Source organism: Chrysemys picta, chromosome 7, assembly GCF_011386835.1.
Source record: "Chrysemys picta bellii isolate R12L10 chromosome 7, ASM1138683v2, whole genome shotgun sequence".
Taxonomy (NCBI): domain Eukaryota; kingdom Metazoa; phylum Chordata; order Testudines; family Emydidae; genus Chrysemys; species Chrysemys picta.
The window spans coordinates 66,627,908-66,652,998 of NC_088797.1; the positions used below are offsets into that span (position 1 = coordinate 66,627,908).

Sequence of the window (25,091 nt, forward strand, 5' to 3'; positions counted from 1 at the left end):
AGAGGGGGTGGGGCAAGGCTCCCCTCTCTCCCAGCCAGTGCAGACAGGTGTTTGGGATTATGAGACCCACTTGGGGAGGATCAAGAGAGTAATTTGTTGACTGGGTTTGTGACTAAAAAGGGGGCTCCAAGACCAGTCAAGGAAGGGAGCTGTAGAAGGTGCTGCTGAGAGGGAGAGCTGAGCTGGGACACTGCCTCAAGTGGGAGGGCTGTGAAACCACTAAACCTGAGGGAAGAGTTGACAGGCCAGGGAGACCAGGACTGGAAACACAGTCCCAAAGAGGAGGACTGTGACCCTAAACTTGAAGGGCTGAGTGTAGAGGTCAGGGAGGCAGGAACTTAAAGCCACAGTGCTAACAAGGAAGACCCTGAACCTGAGGCATGAGAAGAAAGGGGCCTTTTTGGGACCTGAATCATATTTACTGAATTAGACCGCAGGAGAGGAGGGGTATATGGTTTCAAAGATCTTGATTGTGACTGCATTATTTCTTGAAGGGAAACTGAGGCAGAGGACTGCAGTGATATGTTAAACCACAGAGGGATGCACTCAGAGGCTGCATACCCATTTACAGGCAGAAATTCACTGCCAATGCTATGAGGGGAAGGAATGAAGAGAAGATGGAGGTAAATATAACAGAAATATTTTATAGCTCTCTTTTATATTGTTGAACTGCAAGATGAAACCTGAAACAACCATGTGACTGTTTAACTGTACCTTCATCCTCCAAGTGCCCATTTTCCCTTTAAATCCAATCCAGCTCCCATTAAAGTCAATGATGCTCTCTGACTTTTGTGGAAACTAGATCAGGCCCTTGGTTTGTTGCATCAATTCTTGCCTATGTTTACTTAGGCCAGAATTTTCAGAAGGGCTCAGCACACACAGCTGGGGCCCAGTTTCCAAAAGAGCTCAGCTCCTTTTTAGGCTCCTAAATAAGTGGCCAGATTTTCAAAGAAGCTCAGCATGTTGAACTCCTTTGAACATCTGACTCTTGTTTCTAGATGTCTAGAGGGGAGCTAAGCTCCTCTGAAAATCTGCCCCCAATTTTGGGTGCTGAGTACTAGATAATTTGGTCCTTAGAATGTAAGATCTTTAGGAAAGGGACTGTCTTTTCATGAGTTGGTATAGTGCTGTTTTTGATGGGGATGCTTTGCAACTTTAAGATAAATAGTAAATAACAATAATATGAACAAGCAACATGGTAGTATAAGACCCAATCCCATCATGACTTTCTTCCTAGCACTTTTGCTATTGAGAATATTGGTTTTTTTCCCCACTGCAATGTGTCTCCTGCAGTCAGACTGACATGCATTTAGTTTCATAGCAGCTGTCACATGTTATGGATTCAGTCAACAGTGCTTAAAAGGAGTGCTTAAAATTCCTCTTTCTTCTTGGTACTTTTCCCTTTGCTTGCTTTCCTGCAAACTGTGCACCTTTTACATTGGTTATCGAAATCACTCTGATACTCTCTAAGCAGCCTAAAGAAAATTACAAAATAGCACAAGATAAGTAGATACTAGTAAATGTGTGTGTATCATGGAGTGATCAGGTGTAATGTTCTGTCTTTAGATAAAGGGAGGGGCCCTTTGTTGAAGAGCAAAAAAAAAATAGAGGAGCTGCTTGGTAGGAATGCAGGTTGATCTGTACTGAGAGCTATGAAGAAAAGGGTTGGTCTGGTCTGCGTATATATCTAGGGGTTATTGTGTGCTGAAGTAGCTGGTCATAGTACAAATAAAGGTTTCAATCCTGCTCTTATTGAAGCCAATAGCAAAATTCCTATTGGTTTCAGTTATATAGGATCAGACCTAGACAGAGGAACTTGTATCACACAGCATTGCAATTTAGTTCATTTTTATTGAGCTATTAAGTAATTGTCACAGACATCCAATAGTGCCAGCTCTCAAGTCTCACAATATTGGATGATTTTCTTAAAGCTACTGCTCCTGGAGTCATATGATCATGTAAGAAATCTATTATGTCTATACTTGGGCAGGTGCAAGTCCCAGCTGAAGAAGACATACTCACACTAGCTCAATGAACGTAGCCACACCAGTGTGAGCTGTGGGACGGGCTAGTTGCTCCAAGAATGTGCCTAGGGTCTCAAACAGGCATGTGTTTGGGAGGTGGCTAGCCTGTCCTGCAGTTTGCTCTGCTGCAACTTACGTTCTATTTTTAGCATGCTAGCTCAATGAGAGCTAGCAAGAGTATATCTCCTTGATCTGGAAATGGCATCCCCAGGTCCAAGGGTATACGTACTCAAACTGATTGCATACTGTTCCTTTAAATGGATGAGTGATAAAGTCACTGAAAGAATTAGGGCAACATTGGAAGGCAATGACATTTTCTCCTCCTGTTTCTCTTGAGAAATGAGAGGCATATATTTTGTCTGGCATGTTGCCATGGCAGGTAAATAGTATAATGGCTAAAGAGGGTCAGGCTGGAGAATCTTGCCTACGTGCTCGGGGTTTTACTGATCGCCATATTTGGGGTCGGGAAGGAATTTTCCTCCAGGGTAGATTGGCAGAGGCCCTGGAGGTTTTTCGCCTTCCTCCGCAGCATGGGGCAGGGATCACTAGCAGGAGGATTCTCTGCTAACTGAAGTCTCTAAACCACAGGATTTGGGGACTTCAACAGCAGAGTCAAGGGAAAGGGTAGGGACGGCTTTGTGGCCTGCATCATGCGGGAGGTCAGACCAGATGATCATAATGGTCCCTTCTGACCTTAAAGTCTATGAGTCTATGAACTGGTCTGTAGGGCCACCTAACAGTTTCCCCATGTTAGATTACTGTCCAGTTTATTTCACCACTTTTCTCCCAGGGGCCTCTGCAAATTGAATCCAGCCCCAGAAATTCCAGAATGAAGCATCATTTCACTTTTAGTTTTTCCAGATAACATTCCAGTTATATATTTCTCTTCAGTGGTAAATTGGGATTTTTCCCAGGGTGTCGCCTAGACATCTGGAGATACCACTTCTCTTTGGCAGACTCCAAAGAAGGTTTATTGTTCCTGGTGCACAGTTAGCAGGATGTGCTTTCTCAGCCTCTCCTCTCTCAGATGGAGCTGTACCTACAGTGTCATGTTCTGCTCCTTTAGTTAAATAGTTGGCCACAACCCCCCCACCCCAACTGTGTCGAAATACATAGAACTGACTGAGTAATCAAAAATGAAAAATAACAACATCTACTATTGTAAATCATGCCCAAACAACACAGTTATAATAGAAATATCTTCTCTCTGTCTGATCCACAAACACATACTTAGTTAGATAACAAATAACTTATTCTTGGAGAGTGTTCTCCGGATTTGATTTATCTCTCAGCATAAGTAAATATGAAAAGGCTGCCAAATCTGCCTATATAAATCTCATCTATCTCCTGTGTTGTGTATTGGGAAACGGGGGTTGGGTGGAAGAGACTAAGAAGGTGTTTTTACTCTGAGGATACAGATGCCAAATGTTTCACTTTTAACCCTTTTAGAGGAACAAGTAATGCAATGGTATGTCTGTCTCAACTAATATCAGTGAAAAATTAAAGGGGATGGAGAAAATGATTACTCATTTTTATGCCAGATTCTGATCTCACTTACACTGGTATAACAGGAATAATTCCACTGGAATCCATGCAAAATCTCCAAATTTACACCAGCATAGCTGAAAGCAGAATCTGATCCTTTAAGTTTAATAACAATTTAGTTTTAGGGTAGGTCTACTCTGTAAAACTAGAGGTGTTCTTATCTCAGGTTAGCTAACTGGGATTGCCTAACTTGGATTAAAATAGTTTTTAACTTGGGTTAGCAGTTCAAACCCAGGAGGCTCTATAGACCTAAACTTGAGCTGCTGACAGGAGTTAAAAGCAGAGTTGCCATGTCTTCATGACTATTTTAACCCAAATTAACCTACACAAGTTAGTTAACCTGAGTTAAGAATACTCCTTTTTTGCAGTGTAAACATAAGCTAAGTGTTTAGGTGATTGCTTAATAGTAACCAGTATTTTTTATCTTTTTTGCAATAGCCATTGTTTGGTTGAACAAATAGGTAAAATGGAACCTTATGAAGATGATTACATGCTTAGTATGGGAGAGAATAGTAATTGGAGGAGGGCACATTTATGAAATTGCACAGGAACTTGAAGATCAATGTGCAAATCTAAGGATACAAATTTCTCCTTGACTTATTTTTCTTTGAAAATCTCATGTCAGACTCAGTGTGCCTTTAGACAGAAAGTAGAGGGAAGCATTAAGGGCTAAATCATGCCACTCTTACTCCATGTTGAGCAATACTTTATTCCATGTGTAATCCCACTGATTTGAATATTCTGGCCCTGGACAGTCCAACTAAAATGGTCTGTGAGCAACTTATTCCAAAATTCATATGGGTCTTCTCCTCCTCTCACTTAATTTATTGAACTTCATTGGAGCTACTCCTAATTTATGCCAGTAATGGTAAGTTTCAGAACCAGGCCCTCTGTCTGCTACATAGGTTGGCTCACAGGAAGCTGTGTGACCACTGTGTCCTAAGGTATATGCTAGGGTTCTGGGATCCAAAGAGAGTTTGTTACCTCTGAGGTGAGGCTCTCAATTTAACGTATCACCCTGCACAAATTCATCAGATGAATAGTGAGTGTTGGTTTACATTGCAAAAGTTCAGCTGGTATGTGTACAATGTCAGCAGTATGGAATTAAAAAACATGTGTTGAATACATCTAGTGTGTCTTAGGTCTCTGAAGGTCATTCCACTGAAGTAATATATAGTGCTAGTATTGGTGGCTCAAGGTCAAGTCAGCTTGCTTTTCATAATGCATAAACCTGAAGCTCTCTCAGACACCAATCATCTGACCTAAACCTTGGAATAAATATTTTACTAAGTAAATCAGTGAGTATGCTGGCATTTCTATTAACCTTCAATGCACTGGTGACAGAAAATGAATAATGATAAATAATAACTCAGGCCTGTAAATCATGCTTAGCATCAAAGGCAAAAAAAAATGTTGTGGTATACTACCATTTGTTAAGAGTGGAGCTGGATGAGCTTGTGGGGAGAAACCAAGAAAAAAAGCAAGCTCCCTCTCTTCCACAAGATTTCTCCTAGCTCTGAAGCCAACGCTGCACTTAAAGAGAAGAGTGAAAGAAAATGAGACGTTGGGTATCCATAACACAGCAAGTCAGACTGTGACATGTTCAGTTACACAAGGTGGTGGGATTTTTTTTTTTTTTTGCTTCAGAAGCTCAACCATTGTTTTGTCTCTTCTCCCTGGGCCTGATTCTCAGTTGGTGTAAAATGTCTTGACTCTAGAGAGTAATTCTGTCATCAGTTTAACCAGCTGCAGCTGGCTTGGCACCCACTGGCAAATATTTGAGCTTCCCTCAGTGTCACAAGGTCTGTTTAACCAATCTCATGGAGTCATGCTAATTAAATAGAAGTTTGGGAGTAAGTTTGAGTTTGCAGTGCAGTCTGTTACAGGCAGAGATTCAAGCCATCAGGTTTGACTAGTGATTTGAACTTTCCCAAATTTTGGAGTGTTCAGATTCAATGTTCTGGTTCAGACCCATCTAGGGTGACCAAATAGCAAATGTGAAAAATTGGGACAGGGTGGGGAGTAATAGGCACCTATACGATAAAAAGCCCTGAATATCGGGACTGTCCCTATAAAATCAAGACATCTGGTCACCTTAGACCCATCTCTCCTAGGAGATGGAAAAAGCCTGGCAAATCAGTGAGTCCATAGCCCTGCAGGGTAAGGAGTTAGCCTCCCAGTTAGGGGCGGATCAACAATGGATTGTTAGGATAGAGACAGGGTTTGCCTTGCCCCAGCCAGTGAAACAGAAAGCAGTATGTCTCATAGCTGATTGCAGCTCACTGCTGTTAAACAACCTGAAAGGAATGATGATTTAGGAAGAAGATGGGGGGTGGGGGCAAGTGACAGCCCTTCTCTGGCAATATTGACCTTCCGTGTCAGGTTGTATTGTGAACCAGCTAAGGGAACCGGGGATAGGAAAGAGAGGTGGTGTAGGGGGGTGCCTCCCACCTGGTTGCTGCTGGCTGCAGTGCTGGAATCACAAATGAGAGCTGTGACCATTTGTACCCTTATGTTCAGCCCTTTTACAGGATTCTGACAAATGTGCAAAGTCCTGGTAAAATGTGTGTGGCAACATTTTACGTAACATTATAAAATTCTACTGTATTATATTACTAAGAAACATTTTAGGGTTCCCGTCCACACAGACATTCAGTCTCCTGAACCTCAGCTGGAGATGATTCTCATAGTTCTTTCTCCTCTTCAGAAAGGGAGATCAGATGCCCCAAATTCTCTCTCCCTTTCTCTCTACTCATGGTATTGACAATACTTGAAGAACAAAGGAAGCAGCATTGGACTGGGGGAGGGATCCTGACTGAAAAAATTCAGCCAGTAAGACTGCTGAAACATGTGATGAGAGACACCTTTGCTTTGAATTCACTTAGCTTAAGTTAGGCATTAGTTGTGTTTTACTTTTATTTTCTTGTAAGCAAATTACTTACCTCTTATTCCTCATTACTTATAGTCACTTAAAATCTATCCTTCTGTAGTTAATAAGCTTGTTTTATCTAAACCAGTGTGTTTGGATAGAAGTGTTTGGGAAACTTCACTTGGGAAGACAGGATTTGTACATATCATTTTCTATTAGTAAAATGATGGACTTTATATGAGCTTGTATTGTCCAGGAGAGGGCGGGGCACTACAAGACACACATTTCTGGGGGAAAGTCAGGAGCTGGGGATTTGCTGGTGTTGCTCTGCAGTGTAATCCAAGGGTGGCTAGTTATAGCATTCATACAATATAACTGGGAGTAATTTACATGCTGTAGGCTGTGTGTGAGCTGACCAGGAGTGGTTGCTCTCACAGCAAGCAGTGTAAAAGGCACCCCACGTTGGATAACTGAGAGGACACAACTGTTCATTGGCCTAGATGATACCCTTGGTAGTGTCACAGGAGCACAGCAGGAGAGGCACACATGACCTGTTAAGGATTAGCCGGGGAAGAAGAACGCAGTGTGACAGTTAGGCATTCTTCTTGTGTGCCAGCAGTTTGACATGTGACTGAGTCAGTGTTCTGGGTGCGAGGAGATATTACAAATCACTCCCTCAAATATACAAGAGAAGAATGTGAGCCCAAGAGGGAAAATAGGAGCAGAAAGATCATATAGAGTAAGTGGTTCCATTTGTGGCTGAAATTCATTTTTCACTAGCAATTGGGCCCAAACTGCTAGATTTTGGACTAGACCAAGCTTCGGGGTGTTCTGATCCTGCATTTGGGTTCAGTCCATTATACAAACATAGAGTTTGCATCTAGTTCTGAGTTCAGATTCAATTCATCCCCATCCAGAAAGTTCCCAGAGTGTTTGAATCCAGGTTTTTGGTTTGAGCTTGTTTCTCTTTTTACTAAAATGCAAAATAAATATGTCAGACACCAACTGGACAAATAAATGGTAAAGAATATTCCTGATTAGAATCTATTCAAATGATAACATTGCTTTTAATATCATTGACAACTTCCATTAAAAGTCAATTATTAGCTGAAGCTACTAATGAACTCTGCTAGTCTAGAAAACTGTTCTCTTCTCATGTACCTGAAGGACCAAATTCTATCTGTGGATGCTTGCATTTAACTCACATTAATTGGAGAGCCATTTAATCCAGCTGCAATTGCATGTGTGAATCTAGAGCTGAATTTGGTCCTAAGAGAGTTGACTACTCACAGGACTGTATTTAGAATAAATGAATAAGTGAAATAGTGCTTTACTGTGGCCCCAATTCAGAAAAGCTCTTAAATACACCTCTACCCCGATATAACGCTGTCCTTGGGAGCCAAAAAATCTTACTGCGTTATAGGTGAAACCGCGTTACATCAAACTTGCTTTGATCGGCCGGAGTGCGCAGCCCCACCCCCCCCGAGCGCTACTTTACTGCGTTATATCCGAATTCATGTTATATCGGGTCGCGTTATATCGGGGTAGAGGTGTATGTGCTTACATCCCACTGACTTCAATGGGACTTAAGCACATGCTTAAACTTGTAATTACTTCATCACCTTTCCTGAATAGAGATGCCTTCCTGAATAGGACCTTTGTGTGTAAAGTGTACACACACACACACACACACACACACACACACACACACACACACACACACACACACTTGAAGGGTTTAGAGTTAGAGAGCCCAGTTTTCAAATGTGGCCACCTGCTGGACATTTGGGTGTTTCCTTTACATTTTAGGGCCCAAGGGGGCATTTTATTGCCTACATGATCATGAAAAGTTGGAAAATTGGACTTAGTGTAATGACAATTTTTAGCAAGTGTGTATGAGCGGAATGGGTGAATTACTATAGAAGTAGCTAGGGCTAAGCATCATCTAAACCAAAATCTATAAAAGAGGTACAAGATATTTTAAGGATTTAGTTAGAATGACTGAAGAGTCTTGAGCTAGAAGAATCTCAGGGTGAATTGTGTATTTACAATATCTTATATTATCAGAAATATAAGTTTTTTGAACTGAGTCAAAGGCCCTGCTCTTCTGTCTTTGCTGCTTTCGTTAGGTATGTTCAATTCTGGGGTTGCCTTCTTGCTAATAAGATGATCATGTCGAGTGGTAAACTGCAGTATTGGGAAAACAGAAAATATTTGAACTGTTAAACATTATATCTATATCTGAGGAAATGCCAAACTACCTGAATCTAATCTGGGTAAGCGGTGAACCATTGTATCTCCCGGTTTGGGTATAATGTATATTGTTTACTGTCTAGTCCAGGGTCTCAAACTCAATTTACCTTAGGGTCAGTGCCAGTCCTCAAATCGTCCCAGCTGGCCAATGTCACTCATGCCACCCAGAATCTGCCCCCCAAAAACTCCACCCCCAAAAAAACTCTGCCTCCCCCACCTGCCTAAGACTCTGGGACGGAGTTTGGGTGGGGAAGGAGGTCTGAGGTAGGGGATTGAGGTGCAGGCTCTGGGAGGGAGTTTGGGGGCAAGAGGGGGCAGGAGGAGTGGGGGTGCAGGCTCTGGGAGGGGGTCAGGGGTGCGACACTTACCTGGTTGGGGGAGGGCCAGGGGACCTCCGCGCGCTTCTTCCCGCAGAAACTGCCCCCGCAGCATCCCATTGGCTGCAGGGGCACTCAGGGCAGGGGCAGCGTGTGGAGGCACAGCCCTGCCCTGCCCCTGGGTCGCAGGGAGGGGCTGGCAGCCACTGGAGCGAACAGGCAGATGCCGCTCAGCTCTGCTACGCTGCCGGGTCCCCTGAGGGGTGAGCAACCAGGTGCGGCAGGTAAGGTGAAGGGAGAGACCAGGCCCCAAACCTGCTGGAGCCCCACGGGCCACACTGGAGAGGCTCATGGGCCACGAATGGCCCACGGGCCGGGAGTTTGAGACCCCTGGTTTAGTCCAATTCTGTTAATCTGCTTTCATTTCTGATTGGCTACCCAAATAGGTATTTGGTCCCATCATCTGCCCCTCTTCACCAACCCTAAAGTATGTTTCTCTTTTATTATTAGCTTTTCCCCTGTACCTTGTTGCTCACATTAACTAGTGTGCATTGCCACATCCTAATAATTTCAGCAGAATATGAAATGATGCTACTCTGAATTTGAGTAAATCTGCTCTGCAGAAAATGTATTAACCATCTCTGCTCAATATTTCTTTCTGGAAGGTTATCTTCCTGTCCCATGCTAATAAACATATGGACATTACTTGCCAAAGGTAGCTCTTGCTATCAGCATTTACAATGTTTTTAATTTACTGCTTCTATTTTGTAACCCACCACCAGTCCTAATGCTAAATGAAAGTTACACGATGTAGGTCCAATTTTATTTCCAACCCTTTAACATTACTTGCACTATTTGTGGGAGCATCTATTTGTGCATGAGAGAAGCTGTATTTGCATGTCCAAATAAAATAAAATGAGCAATTAACCATGTCATTACCTGATTTGTTTTCTGAAAGATTTCTTTTTGATGTGCAGTTTGGAATTTCACCTGTGTAAATGGTATGGATTTTTGAAAATGGTGAATTTTTTTGCATGAACTTTTGCACCAAGATTTTCATCAATTCACATCAGGTTCTGTTTTCCACAAAATTTTGTAACCCAACATTTTTCATAGATCATCTTCTGAAGTTTATACTGAGTATGAGACTCCACATTTTCACATGCATTTATCCTGGCAGCTATCTTTGGTAGATTTGTCTTGTGGAAAGAAGGCAAGAAAGAATGGAGAAATACACAAAGTCACACACACAGTTATAATATATACACACATATTGGATAAACCATTTGGTAGGGCACAGCAATGGCTATTGACTCAAATCCTACAGTGATGGGAGCATTAAAAAATACAGTTTGCAATGCATACTGTTTCTATTAATCTCCACAAATGGAACAGGAAATCCGCACAAGACCCTGCTCCTGCCAGTCAAGAAAAGATGCAACTTTACACCCAAATTTTGGGCAGCTGAAGTGAGGAAAGTAAGTTTAAAATTGGATGATTTATGGTTATGGTTGGCTATTTAAAGTGTAGCAGCAGATTAGACAGCTTGTTTCCCATCAGCATGCCAAAAACATTACCGATTCTTATGACCCATACACTGTGTATACCAGGGAAAGTATGGAAAGCCCAGCATTATCACTGCCAAGCTACTGCACATTTAAAGCACATGGGAAAGTGGCCTCAGTATAGGCAAACTACATGCAAAAGCATTCTGAAAATGAGCCTCCATGTGGTCATACTCCATATAAATCTAGTGATGGGGGAACCTAAGAACATATGAATGGTCATACTGGGTCAGGCCAATGGTCCAGCTAGCCCAGTATCCTGTCTTCCAACAGTAGCCAATGCCACATGCTTCAAAGAGAATGAACAAGTGCAGTTATCAATTGATCCATTCCCTGCTGTCCATTCCCAGCATCTGGCAATCAGAGGCTTAGGGATAACCAAAAATGTGGGATTGCATCCCTGACCATGTTGGCTAATAGCCCTGGGTGGACCTATCCTCCATGAACTTATCTAGTACTTTTTTTAATCCAGTTATACTTCTGGCCTTCACAACATCCCCTGGCAATGAGTTCCACAGGTTGACTGTGCATTGTGTGAAGAACCTTTTGTTTGTTTTAAACCTGCTGCCTATTAATTTCATTGCATGACCCCTGATTCTTGTGTAATGTGAAGGGGTAAATAAAACTTCCTTATTCATTTTCTCCACACCATTCCTGATTTTATAGACCTCTGTCATATCACCCCTTATTCATCTCTTTACCAAGCTTAATGATCCCAGTCTTTTTAATTTCTCCTTATATGGAAGCCCTTAATAATTTTTGTTGCCCTTGTCAGTACCTTGTCCATTTCTAATGTATCTATTTTGAGATGTGGCAACTGGAACTGCATGCAGTATTTTAGGTGTGGATGTACCATGGATTTATATAGTGGTGTTAGGATATTTATTCTCTTATTATGTATTTCTTTCCTAATGTCTCCTAACATTTGTTAATTTTTTTTTGACTGCCGCTGCCTATTGAGCAGATGTTTCCAGAGAACTATCCATAATGATTCCAAGATCAGTTTCTTAAGGGGTAATAGCTAATTTAGTCCCCATCATTTTGTATGTGGAGTTCGGATTATGTTTTTCAGTGTGCATTACTTTGCAATTATCAACATTGATTTTCATCTGCCATTTTGTTGCCTAGTCATCCAGTTTTGTGAGATTTTTTTGTAACTCTTCACAGTCTGCTTTAGACTTAACTATCTTGAGTAATTTTGTATCATTTACAAACTTTGCCACCTCACTGTTTGCTCCTTTTTCCAAATCATTTATATACAGATCACTGGGGGACACCACTACTTGCCTCGCTCCATTCTGAAAACTGACCATTTATTCCGACCCTTTGTTTCCTGTCTTTTACCCAGTTACTGATCCATGAGAGGATTTTTCCTCTTATCCCATGACTGCTTACTTTGCTTAAGAGTCTTTGGTGAGAGGCCTTGTCAAAGACTTTCTGACAATCCAGGTACACTATATCCACTAGATCACAACTCTTGTGGATAAGGGAGAAGCAGTGGATGTGGTATACCTAGACTTTAGTAAGGCATTTGATACTGTCTCACACGATATTCTTATCAATAAACAAGGCAAATACAACTTAGATGGGGCTACTATAAGGTGGGTGCATAACTGGCTGGATAACCATACTCAGAGAGTAGTTATTAATGGCTCCCAATCCTGCTGGAAAGGTATAACGAGTGGGGTTCCGCAGGGGTCTGTTTTGGGACCGGCTCTGTTCAATATCTTCATTAATGACTTAGATATTGGCATAGAAAGTATGCTAATTAAGTTTGCTGATGATACCAAACTGGGAGGGATTGCAACTGCTTTGGAGGATAGGGTCAAAATTCAAAATGATTTGGATAAATTGGAGAAATGGTCTGAGGTAAACAGGATGAAGTTTAATAAAGACAAATGCAAAGTGCTCCACTTAGGAAGGAACAATCAGTTTCACACTTACAGAATGGGAAGAGACTGTCTAGGAAGGAGTATGGCAGAAAGGGATCTAGGGGTTATAGTGGACCACAAGCTAAATATGAGTCAACAGTGTGATGCTGTTGCAAAAAAAAGCAAACATGATTCTGGGATGCATTAACAGGTGTGTTGTGAGCAAGACACGAGAAGTCATTCTTCCGCTCTACTCTGCGCTGGTTAGGCCTCAGCTGGAGTATTGTGTCCAGTTCTGGGCACCACATTTCAAGAAAGATGTGGAGAAATTGGAGAGGGTCCAGAGAAGAGCAACAAGAATGATTAAAGGTCTAGAGAACATGACCTGTGAAGGAAGGCTGAAAGAATTGGGTTTGTTTAGTTTGGAAAAGAGAAGACTGAGAGGGGACATGATAGCAGTTTTCAGGTATCTACAAGGGTGTCATAAGGAGGTGGGAGAAAACTTGTTAATCTTAGCCTCTAAGGATAGAACAAGAAGCAATGGGCTTAAACTGCAGCAAGGGAGGTTTAGGTTGGAAAAAGTTCCTAACTGTAAAGGTGATTAAACATTGGAATAAACTGTCTAGGGAGGTTGTGGAATCTCTGGAGATATTTAAGAGTAGGTTAGATAAATGTCTATCAGGGATGGTCTAGACAGTATTTGGTCCTACCATGAGGACAGGGAACTGGACTCGATGACCTCTTGAGGTCCCTTCCCGTTTTAGAGTCTATGAATCTATGAATCACTCTTGTCCACACGTTTGTTGACCCCCTCAAAGAATTCTAACAGATTGGTGAGGCACAATTTCCCTTTTCAAAAGCTTTGTTGACTCTTTTCCAACAAATCGTGTTCATCTATGTGTCTGATAATTCTGTTCTTTACCACAGTTTTAACCAGTTTGCCTGTAATTTCCAGAATTGCCTCTGGAGCCTTTTTAAAAAATTGGCGTCACGTTAGCTCTCCTCCAGTCATCTGGTACAGAAGCTGATTTAAGTGATATGATACGTACCTCAGTTAGTAGTTCTGCAATTTCATATTTGAGTTCCTTCAAAACTCCTGAGTGAATACCATCTGGTCATTGTGCCTTATTACTGTTTAATTTATCAATCTGTTCCAAAACCACCTCTACTGATAGCTCAGTGTGGACAATTCCCCAGATTTGTCACCTAAAAAGAATGACTCACGTATGGGAATCTCCCTCAGAGCTTCAGCAGTGATGATCAATGCAAAGAATTAATTTGGCTTCTCCACAATGGCCTTGTCTTCCTTGAGTGCTCCTTTAGCATCTCGGTTATCCAGTCCTCACTGATTGTTTGCCAGAGTTTATGCTCCTTTCTATTTTCCTCAGTATGATTTGACTTCCAATTTTTAAAGGATGCCTATTTGCCTGTAACTGCCTCTTTTACCCTGTTATTTAGCCCTGGTGGCATTTGCTTGATCCTCTTACTATTTTTTATTTTAAGATATATATTTTAAGTTGAGCCTCTATTATGGTTTTTAAAAAGTTTCCATGGTGCTTGCAGGCATTTCACTTTTGTGAACGTTCCTTTTAATTTCTGTGTAACTAGTTTCCTCTTTTTTGTGTAGTTCCCCTTTCTGAAGTTAAATGTTACTGTGGTGGAGGCTTCTTTGGTATTTTCCCACTACAAGGATGTGAAATTTATTGATGACATGGTCGTTATTACCAAGCAGTTCAGCTATATTTACTTCTTGGACCCAATCCTATCCTCCATTTAGGACTAAATCAAAAATTGTCTCTCCCTTTGTGGGTTCCAGAACTAACTGCTACAAAAGGAATCATTAATGGTATCTAGAAACTTTATCTCTATGTCCCATCCTAAGGTGACATGTACCCCATTAATATGGGGATAGTTGAAATCCCCCATTATTATTGCATTTTTCTGGGGTTTGCACCTTCTTTGATCTCCATGAGCATTTAACAGTCATCATCACCATCTTGGTCATGTGGTCGGTGGTATTTTCCTACTACTATACTCTTATTATTCAAGCATGGAAATTCTATCCATAGAGATTCTGTGGATTCATTTGAGATTTTTACTAAATTTGACCAGACTTTGTCACATCTAGTGCCACTCCCACCTACTCTGTCATTCCTATGTATTTTGTACCCAGATATTACCTTGTCCTATTGACTGTCATCACTGCATGTAGTTTCCATGATGCCAAAAAAATGGTGGATGCTTACCACCCACCAGCAGCCCTGCCGATCAGCTCCTCTCCCTCCCCCCCACCAGTGCCTCTCGCCCGCTGACGGGACCTATTGATCAGCACCTCCCAGTGACTCCCACCTGCCAGTGATCAGCTGTTCAGTGGTGTGCAGGAGGTGCAGGGAGGGAAGGGGAAGGAGCAAGGGTGGGGAGCACTTGGGGGAGAGGGCAGAGGCTAGTGGGGGCAGGAAGAGGCAGGTTGGGGGTAGGGCCTTGGGGAAAGGGGTGGAGTGGAAGGGGCCTGGGGCAGAGCAGAGGTTGAGCACCCCCCCAGCATATTAGAAAGTCAACGCCTCTGATTTGCCCCCTTGACTACCTCTGCCATTGTTCCCCTGAATGGAACTAATGCTACCTCCTTAGCTCACTGCTTTGAGGATAAATTCATTAAATGTTGTGAGGCACCCAGATTCTATAGTAATGGGAGTTGTATAAGTACACAGACTGAAAGCAAACTGCTCTGGGCAAAATGAATGCAAAAACTTGTTCCGAACATTTTTCCTCTGCAACCAGACTAACAACCAACATTTTTGCTCTAATTGTTTGGCAACTATAGTTGTGATTGGGAAATTTTTAATAAAAGGGAAGCTCTTTATGTACATCTTTATACATACCACAAAATATAATTATATATACTTATACCACAAAAATAGGCATTTACATTTAAAAACAAATCCAAACTCAAAAATCAATGTTGTTAAATATTTTGCCCAGGGCCAGTAAAATGGATGTGTGGGCACTGTTCAGAAAGCCTGCTGAAAGCATGGCCCATAGCTTTTTATCAGAGAGAAAATTACCCTCCACAAAGTATAGGTGCAATATGGCTAGTTGATGCATTAACATCCATATACTCTACCACTTCTCTGTTGGAAAAATTAGCCTTGACCTGAAGGGATCATCGCTAATGCTGATTTATTCTCTCCATTGCTCACTCCTGAGTTTCCCTAGAGAAGATCCTGCCAATTAAGCAAAAGTAAGCCAAATTGTGTGTGTTGTGGTATCTGATGTTGATTACACCCCATGAGAGACTGACAAATTAATTTTCAAGGCTTAACGTTTGCTCTGTAGCCAGTTCTGAAATGGAAGGCTCAGCATTTTATTCTCTTAATCTGTACTCTTAATTTTTTGAAACACAAATTAAATCACTTAACAATTTAATAAGCACTAAAAAGTGTAGTGAACCAGATAATGAATAGGAGCTCATATTATTTTCTTTAGCTGCTTCATTCTTAATTTATTTTGCATACTTCCTCTTTTCTGAGAGTGTTTCCTACACTATTTAGGATTTCAGGAGATTTCTGTTTTTTTATTTTTTCCCCTCCCCAAAATGAAACATGATTAAAAAAAATAATGATTGGAATAAACTATTGTTTACCAGGAAATAATAACAGCGATAATAAATAATCCAATATATGTAGTACCTTTACTCCTCTGTTAATCTCAAGGCAGTTTAAAGAAGTAGATAAATACTATTTCCTGCAGATTGGCAAATTAAAGCACAGAGAGACTGAGAGAATTGCACACGGTTGCACAACAAAACGGTAGCAGAGCCAGAATAGAACTCATTTCTCCTGACTCCCAGTCCCACCTCACTATCTATGGTGCCTTGCTGCTAATTTAGAGTTTATCCGAATCTCCTTGGTGTTAGCGCAAATATTGATTTGTGGCCAACCGTTAAAAAAGAGGCAGAATACTTTCTCTGGCATATAAAGGCTAAAGAGTACTGTATAATAGGAGATTACCATAAGGCTATCGGGTTGCTCAGCCAGGGAATGCATTGTATACTTAGAAAAGCAAATCATGCCAGGCCATCCAACCATAGGCTGACATATTACAGTATTGCCAACCCCAAGTTTTAAAACAAAATAAGAGTCTGACCCCAAATAATCATATTTGCTTAAATCCTAAATTTTGTTTATAGTTTAATGGGGAAGCCACCCTCCCCCTCAATTTATGTGGGATTATTTCAGACAGCTCTAGAAAAGAATTTTATTTTACTTACTAGACGCACATGAGCATTGCACATGACAAGGCTCAGATTCAGTGAGTATTCAGCAGTACAGCATACTAGCACTTATCTCCAGCTGCTATCTTGTTCTGCAGCAAAATGAAAATCTCAAACTGTTACATTAGTGAACCAAGTGTAAAATTGTGACTCAAGGTGAAACTGGTGTAGAGATGTCTACAGGAGGTATGAACTGCCCATTCATCTCTGTGAGGGGTTAACTCAGATGCCCAAGGATAATTTAAATGTCAACATTGCTAGCTATTTCATTCCTCCTGCAAGAAAGGAGGAGGATCATAGATCTGCACAATTCACTGAGGGAGACTTCAGCACCTTTCCACAAGTGGATGATCTATGGGAGATACCACTACTTTTATTTTTCCCCAGTCAAAAAGGAGCCAAGCAGAGGTCAGAGAGCTACCACAATCATATTTTGAATATCTGTCTAATTTGTTGTGAACAGCGACTCATTTTTGTGATTCACATAGGTGGAGTGTAGCGGGGTGGTTACCCTGCTCCTGTCTGAGGGGTTTAAAACAGCCCTGGCAGCGGGCTGGGGCAAAGGGAAAAGCTACTGGGCTGATTGGGGAAGTAGCCATAGCTGGGCCACGCCCCAATCAGGCCACAGCTGGCCTGTATAAAGAAGGCTGGGAGCCAGGCACTCAGCAGTCTCTCTCTGCTTTCAGAGAGAGAAGGGCTTGACTGCAGGGAGCTAGAGATAGGGTACCTGAGTGGAGCAGGGCTGGGAACAGGCTAAGGAGCTGGGGAGCTCCAGCCTGGATAGCCCCTGGCTGTAGCCTAGTGGAAGGCCAAGGGGTACTGGGGGTTGCAGAGGGCAGCCCAGGGCTAGGCTAAGGCAGCAGGTCCATACCCCTCTTGCCAGTGATGAGTGGCCTATACTGCAGTCTGCCCCAGGGAGCGGGGGCTAGTTGGTGAGTGGCGGTGGCCTAGTGCTGAGGCAAGATGGGGATAGTGGGTGGGGGTTCCCCAGGGAGGGGAGACCTAGAGTGTGGGTACTGCTAGGGGGCAGCACCCAGAGCAAAGGGCACCGGGGTCCTGGGAGGGATACGGGAGCCGAGAAGGAGAGAATGAGTCAGATCACCGGCCTGCAGAGGGCGCTCCAGAGGTGGGTAAGCTAATTCCCTGGACGACCAGCAGGAGGCGCCGCAGGGGTGAGTCAGGATCTCTTACATGGCGCATACATAGTGGGCACAGCTTGGGAGTGCGCCCCCTCCCATTTTGACACCTAACTAAGGACTAGCGCCTGTACAGTCGAGTGCTTACAGTGCTTGCCTACCACTTGTGGTACACACACCACGCTACCAAATAGTTACAATAGCAAGACTCCATTTCACTTAGGTGGGAGGAAAATAAGGGAGAGGGGCAAGTGTGTGTGTGTGTCGGGGGGGGAGGGGAGATTTTCAAAGGCACAAATGGCAAGTAGGCACCTAATTCTAAGTGCCTTTCAAAATCTCACCCCAGGTTTTTGGTATTTAATTTACATTTTCAATGCTCTGTCTGCAATGCAAAATCTGGAAAGTTACTATAGAGATATAATTTAAAAAAAAAAAAAAAAAGAGGAAGGTTGGATTAGGTGGAATAAGGCACAATAGTTGCAAGCCCTCTAATGAAAGTTGTATCGCATGCAGAAATCTCTTCTAATAACCAAAAACATTTGCACTCCTCTTTGATAAGAACAGCCCTATGCACTAGTTCTTATTGAAGATTAGTGTATAAAACAAGTCTGAAATTTTTACAGTTATTTTTGAGTTATGAATAGAGAAAAAAGAACAATTTTTAAAATGTAATAAACTACCCCCTTTTTAAAGACTAATAACTCAAAATGGATTGTCCAATTAGCCTCACACCTTCCAAAAAATGTATCCGCTGGGAAGAACACACACTCGAGCAAAGTAATTCATAAGAGAAGTCTTTTTTCAATGAGTTTGACATAAGGGTATATGGCCTCCCTTTCAATGGTATCTGAGTATTTCACAGTCTTTAATATATTTATCCACATAATACCCATGCAAGGTAGGGAAATACTGTTTTCCCAAATTTAGAGAAAGGAAGCAGAGGCAAGGAATGACTAAGTGACAAGCCCAAGACCATACAAGAAGACTATAGCAGCATTGAATTGAACCCTGGTTTTCCAATTGCCAGACTAGCATCCTAGCCACTTGACCATTCTTCCTCTGTGATCCTCTAACACAGTGGTTTCCAAAGTGGGGTTCACAGAACATTAGAGGGAGTTCGCTAGAAAAATTTCACTAATGGTGTCCAAAGGACCCCGGGCATTGGAGGCAGCAGGTGGGACCCGGTTGCAGGGCTGGCAGCCGAAGCCCCAGGGAGAGCGGGGCCGGGCAGTTTGGGCTGGCAGCCCGATCCCTGCCTGTCAGTGGGGGAGCCAGCAGCCCGAACCCCAGCACTCCTCGTGGGGCTGGCAGCCCGAGCCCCAGGAAGAGTGGGGCTGGGCAGTTGGGGCTGGCAACCCAAGCCCTGCCCCTGTCAGCAGGGGAGCCGGCAGCCTGAACTCCAGGGAGAGCGGGGCTGGGCAGTTGGGGCTGGCAGCCCGAGCCCTGCCCCCATCAGCCTGAACCCCAGCGCTCTGCACTGGGCTGGCAGCCCAAGACTCAGGGAGAGCGGGGTCGGATGCTGAACCAGACCTGAGACTTTATCTTTCTCCAGTGGTTACGACCTTCCAAGAGCTATGCAGCAGAAAGCAAGCGCATACATCACACTGAGGAAATTTAAACTTAAATCCCTGGAAATATTCATTTTTAGGAGGGGGTTCACGAGACTTCACAATTTAGTGAAAGGGGTTTGCGGGCTGTTAAGCTTCATCTCAGTTTATGGGTGATTTGTATTGGCTAGTTTGAAGAAAACCTTTTCCACCATTTTTGAGTGTTGACAGAGTTAAGGTTGTGTTTTCCAACTTAAGTTTCACATTCTCTGAATGTGGTGCATTTTAAGTTCAAAACCTTAATGTTACACCAGTGTTTTGTTTTTTGTTCTATTAATGTTGACCTGACCTTAGAATAGCTGGGCAGTCCAGGCTTGGTCTCTACCTCTCTGGGCTTATGCAAAGGTAGCATTCTCACCCCTAACAGAGAAGAAAAAACATATGTTCCTGTCTCGTGTCGTGACTCCCTTTAGCAGACCTAGGTGCAGCAACAGGCCTATGTAGCCAGAAAGATGGACAGGTGGCAGTGATGGATCTGAGGCAGAGAGGAATGGTGTGGAGGAGTATCCCTTACTCTGATAAAATAAGAATGGCTTGTGTTTGTTGGGAGTGTATGGATTCCACTTTTGAAAAATGCCACTTATAGTAGCTTACTCTTCTTGCTTGAGGGGTAGGTATCTTGTGGGCTTCAAAAGAACAAGTTAGCTATATACACACAAATCTAAGTAGGCCCTGATATTTCAGTGACACCAGTGTAATTAATCTTGAATCAGATTAATTACAATGAAACGGCAGATCCTTGTTTTGCATCAATGGATCTATGACTAATGCCCTTGAAATCCACGTCACAGATAAATAATTGGCCCTTCAGCTATTTCATGTGTCTTTATAGACATGCAATCATGATCTATGGCAGACACAGGCATCTCAATGAACATAGTCACTAGATCATTATAGATCATGTTACATGTTCAGGGGATACAATTTACTGGTGACAGTGCTAGGATTTTAACCCCACTGGAATTATCTGAATGCTCCAAAGAGCAGTTTGGATGCATTAGGCTCATGCTTTGGACTTTAAAATGTTAATATTGTAAACTAAAGATACACTTTGTGTATCATAAATCTAAGTGTCTATTCTTCCTGTGCACTCAATAAATATACTTCTCATCAACTTTTAATTATGTTGTTTGCATTATTCTGTCCTGAAGAGGATAACACTCTGTAAATCATCTACTTCAGGTGTACACTACAGCATAAGTTTAGTTAATTAAAGCATATATTTTATTAGTTCTTGCATTTCAATCTTGTAAAACTATACACTACAGTTGGAAAATTAATTCAAAGAGGTTTTTATTTATTATAGTTGAGTGTAAGATGGTACTAGGAAAGTTTTTAACCGGGTTGGATGTGCACAGAGCTGCTGCATGGTGGCTTGCTTGTGAATTTCAAACCATGAAGAATCTTTTGATACAGTGCAGTAATGGGGAAAGTCAGTGAGCTTATATGCACTGGAATGTTCTTATAAAAGAACTCATTTTCCCCACAGAAGAACTTTATTCTAAGTTGAAATTTACTATAACTAGGTTGCCATCCATTGAAACAACCTTAGACTTTTTAGGGACTTAATTCTAATTATAGTAAGATTTTCATAATCAAATTCACTATAAATGGGATCTAAAGTAACTATTCCAAGAGTTTCATTAGAACCAAACTCTACCCACTTCACTCAGAACTTACATACAGGCAGCTGGTGTGCTTTGACCACTGTGCTCATGTTGTTCATAATCTTCTCATTGTTACCTTGAGTGTCCTCTTCTCTCTGTTGTATCCACCTGTTGTTTCCTGTATTATGTTCGACTCTAAGCTCTTTGGGGCAGGTGGCTTTTTGTCATGTGTTTGTACAGTGTCTAGCACAGTGGGGCCCTGGTTGAGGCCCCTAAGTGCTGCTCAGTGGTGCTGGAACTGGGGGAGACAGAGGGGCCATAGCTCTCCCACTTTTTGAAAGTGGACAGGCCTGGCCCATCCACTTTTTGGTAGGGGGAGCCCACCCCCTTCCCCATCTTTTCCCCTTGAGGCCTCAGACCCCTGGCTAGGCCAGTGTGGAGCTTGGCTGGGGAGTCTGGGCAGTTGTGGGACCCTCCACTTGCCTGTGGTGTGGAGAGGGAGTTTGAGAGCAGCCCCTTGCCCATGTCCCCACCGGTACCAGGGTAGAGGGAGGTGGCTCACCAAAGCTGCCTGCGTGGTTCTCCCCACCTCAGCTCCAGGCGTGAGAGAGGGGGTCTTGGAGGGGGGCCAGAGGGGCAGGGAGCTGCTCTCAGCAGACTCCCTGCACAGTGGGCAGGTGGAGGGTCTGCCGTGGCTCCCCACAGTTGACTGTTCAACTCCGGGGCCCCGGACGGATCCAGGTCAGAGAGAGCTGTATGGGCAGCTGTGGGGAGCCTGAGTCTCTCCACCTGCCTTGGGCAGTGGGCCTGGGTGATGGGGACAAAGGCAGGGGGCTGCTTTCACCCCCGGGAGAAGAGGAGGGGTGGGGCACACCCTTGGGGTGAAGGGGAGGGGCCTCGCAGGGCAGGGCCTTGGGAAGAAGAGGAGGGCGGGGCCTCTGGGGGGCTGGGTCCTCTGCCCCCTCACTTTTGGAAAGGCTCCAACGCCCTTGGTGTTGCCATAATATATATAACAACTATAAAATGGTGCCACTGTGTAGCGTAGGCTATTCTTGTGAGAGCTGATTCAAAGCCTAGACAAGCCAATAGGAATCTTTCCATTGGCTTAAAAGGATTTTGGATCATATCCCTGGTGTTCCCAGCCCAAATGTACACCCACAAGAGTTTCAGAAAACCATCCTGACAAGAAGCAGGGCCTGCAGCAGAGCCAGTCTCTGGGCAACCTAACAACTACAGCTGGCCTGTAGTAGGCTGCCTAATTGGCTACAATGCCTGATTAATTGGAAGAGTTTGAAGACTGGCTCCTAAGCCCAGCAGCGGTAGTTCAGCAGCTGTTTGAAGCATTCCCCCATGGCTGTGATAACTCATGTGCCTGCTTGTTCCCAGCCTTGTTCTTACCTGTTCCTGTCTTCTCCAGCCCTGCTCCTGCTTTGACTTGCTCCAGGTAATCCCGTTCCGACCCTCAGCTCTGATTCAAAATATAATTTAATTTATGGAGATATCCCATCTCCTAGTACTGGAAAGGACCTTGAAACGTCATTTAGTCCAGCCCCCTGCCTTCACTAGCAGGACCAAGTACTGATTTTTGCCCCAAATCCCCAAGTGGTCCCCTCAAGGATTGAACTCACAACCCTGGGTTTAACAGGCCAATGCTCAGTCTCTGACTTTAGTTCTGACCCTGGGCTCTGGCTCTGGCACTAGGCCTCTGACTCAGCTCTGACCCGGGGCGCTGATTCCTGGCTACCAATGTCTGCTCTAACCACTCGGCTCCTTGGCCCAATCACTGACACTCCCAAACTTTTTGGTGCAAACCCAAACCAATGCTTTTGAGGTTTGATGTCATCGGAGTCTACCTGACAAACATAATACTAGTAGAGATGGTCATGAGCTAAACTCCCAGATTCAAGCATGCTGAACTTTGTAGACATTTGTATTTACAATCTGCACTTCATGACTCTATGTGTATTATAGGTTAACCATATTCCTTGGTGTCAAGTATCAGGGAGTAGCCGTGTTAGTCTGTATACACAAAAACAACAAGGAGTCCGGTGAATCTTTAAAGATTAACAGATTTATTTGTGCATAAGTTTTCATGGGTAAAAAACCCGCTTCAGTTATTCCTTGGGTTAAACATCCCCAAACTTGGGAGTCCAAATCCAAACTTCACAGCTGGTACAGCTCTATAAACTGGGCTAAGCCAAACCCTTCAGTCAGACTGCCCCTGAACTTTAAATAACCTTGGATCTACCTCCTGAGTCAAATGTTTTATATTGGGCTCACCTGGAAATACTGTTGCTAAATATAATGAAAGAGAGGAATTACACCAGTTAACATTTTATCTAGGAATTTCTATCTTATCACAAAGTATAGAAACAGTGGAAGTAATATAGGGAAATGGTAAAATGTCTCAGTAGCAGGGCACAGTAGTGGCGCCAGAGTTTTTGCCGCCCTAGGCGGCAGCGCTCCTCCTCGGAGCATTTGGCGGCGGGGATCCTTCCGCTCTGCGTCTTCAGGGCACTTCAGCGGTGGGTCCCGGAGCGACTGAAGGACCCACCACCGAATTTCTGCCGAAGACCCAGAGCGGAAGGACCCCCCGCTGCTGAATTTCAGCCAAGGGCGGCAAAATGCCGCCTGCCAAATCCTGCCACCCTAGGTGACTGCCTAGGGTCGCTTAGTGGAAGCGCCAGCCCTGGCAGGGCAACTTTTGGTATTGGGGTTTAGGAAAGAGAAGAAATGGAGTAAACATGAAAAATTAAACATCCCACTGATACAAACAGAATGTGTGTGAGGGGGAAGCAATATGGATTTTCCAGGAGCCAATTACTTCGGTGTAGAAATTCTATAACTTGGATAAACTATGCACTATTCACTTTCATATTAACTTTTACTTTGGCACCATCATTTCATTTGCTTACAGGTAAGCTTTTTTTAATATGCAAGATACATTTTTAATGCTCATTATCCTATTCTCTTTCCAGTAAGAAGGCTATGGGTCAAATTTAGACTGGGTGAGCAGGTGCAAATGGTCAGTGGAATGCATTTGCTTATAGCGGGGCTGAATTTTTCTGAATGCTTTCAACTCGGCTTTTGGGGGTATATTTTTCTTTTGTTATCTTCATGTAGTTTGAAGCAACAGTTGTGTTTGCTAACCTGGGGCAAGACATAATACAGCATTGATACAGCATAATTGTTCAGTTAGCAGAGTCCTATCAGTGGCTAGAATCATTGTGTCTGATCCTGCAGTCTGACGCTGGCAAAATACCCAGTTACTTCAATGGAAGTTTAGTATGTGTAAAGACTATGGGACTGAGGTCTTTGTGTGTGTTTTCTTATCTGCACATCGGACTTAAACATGGTCCGGATTCAGCAGCAATCCTGTAAAAGGAGTCTCTTCACCCATCGCCATTTATATTAGGGCCTGATGCTGAAATGTGATGAGCATTACCAGGAAGGTCAGTGGGATTTGAGGGTGCTCAGCATTTAGCCAGTAGAATCTGGGCTAAGCTTTGTCAGATACAGGTCATCCACTCCATACGTTACCCTAGTCCTGCCTACAGTTGCTTAATTAGTATTTCTTGAATAGGCAGATGACTATAAATGTAACCAGACTTGTAGGACAGGCCTCCAATGCTGCACATATTTTTCTTTTTGACCTTATTGTGTCAGTGGACTTGATGTGGACTCACCACATGGAAATCTGTAATTTGGCATCAAGGGGTTAAAATCTGCCTAATTGCTGCTTGTTAAAAGCATTCTGGCACCTGGGATGGGATTAAGTCAAAGGTAGCTGAAAGGAAAGACCAAACTGGTGTCTGTCAGCCAGTGAAAGCAGCAACAAAAACTTGATGTGCTTTTGGAGCTCTGGTCAAGTGTAGGTAGTCTCTTGGTCTATCCAAGGCTGTGATCAAGCGTCTTGATGTTTTTGGTCTTTTGGCCTGGACATGAAAACCTTGCCTTTGTTTCTGGGACCTTGAAGTGAAAAAATTCTCTAAGTTATATCTTTTATTAGCTTATTCAATTCTAAACA

At 43.1% G+C, this 25,091-nt stretch overlaps 1 long non-coding RNA gene across 1 annotated transcript; it reads right to left on the bottom strand.

Annotated features, from left to right (window-relative positions):
• Positions 1-7,478: 7,478 nt before the first annotated feature.
• On the bottom strand, positions 7,479-22,534 carry LOC122174280 (uncharacterized). The gene is made up of 3 exons (XR_006175890.2): positions 22,463-22,534; positions 9,948-9,998; positions 7,479-8,625 (listed from the first exon to the last, which is right to left on the bottom strand). It is a non-coding gene; the product is annotated as an uncharacterized LOC122174280 (long non-coding RNA).
• Positions 22,535-25,091: the final 2,557 nt, after the last annotated feature.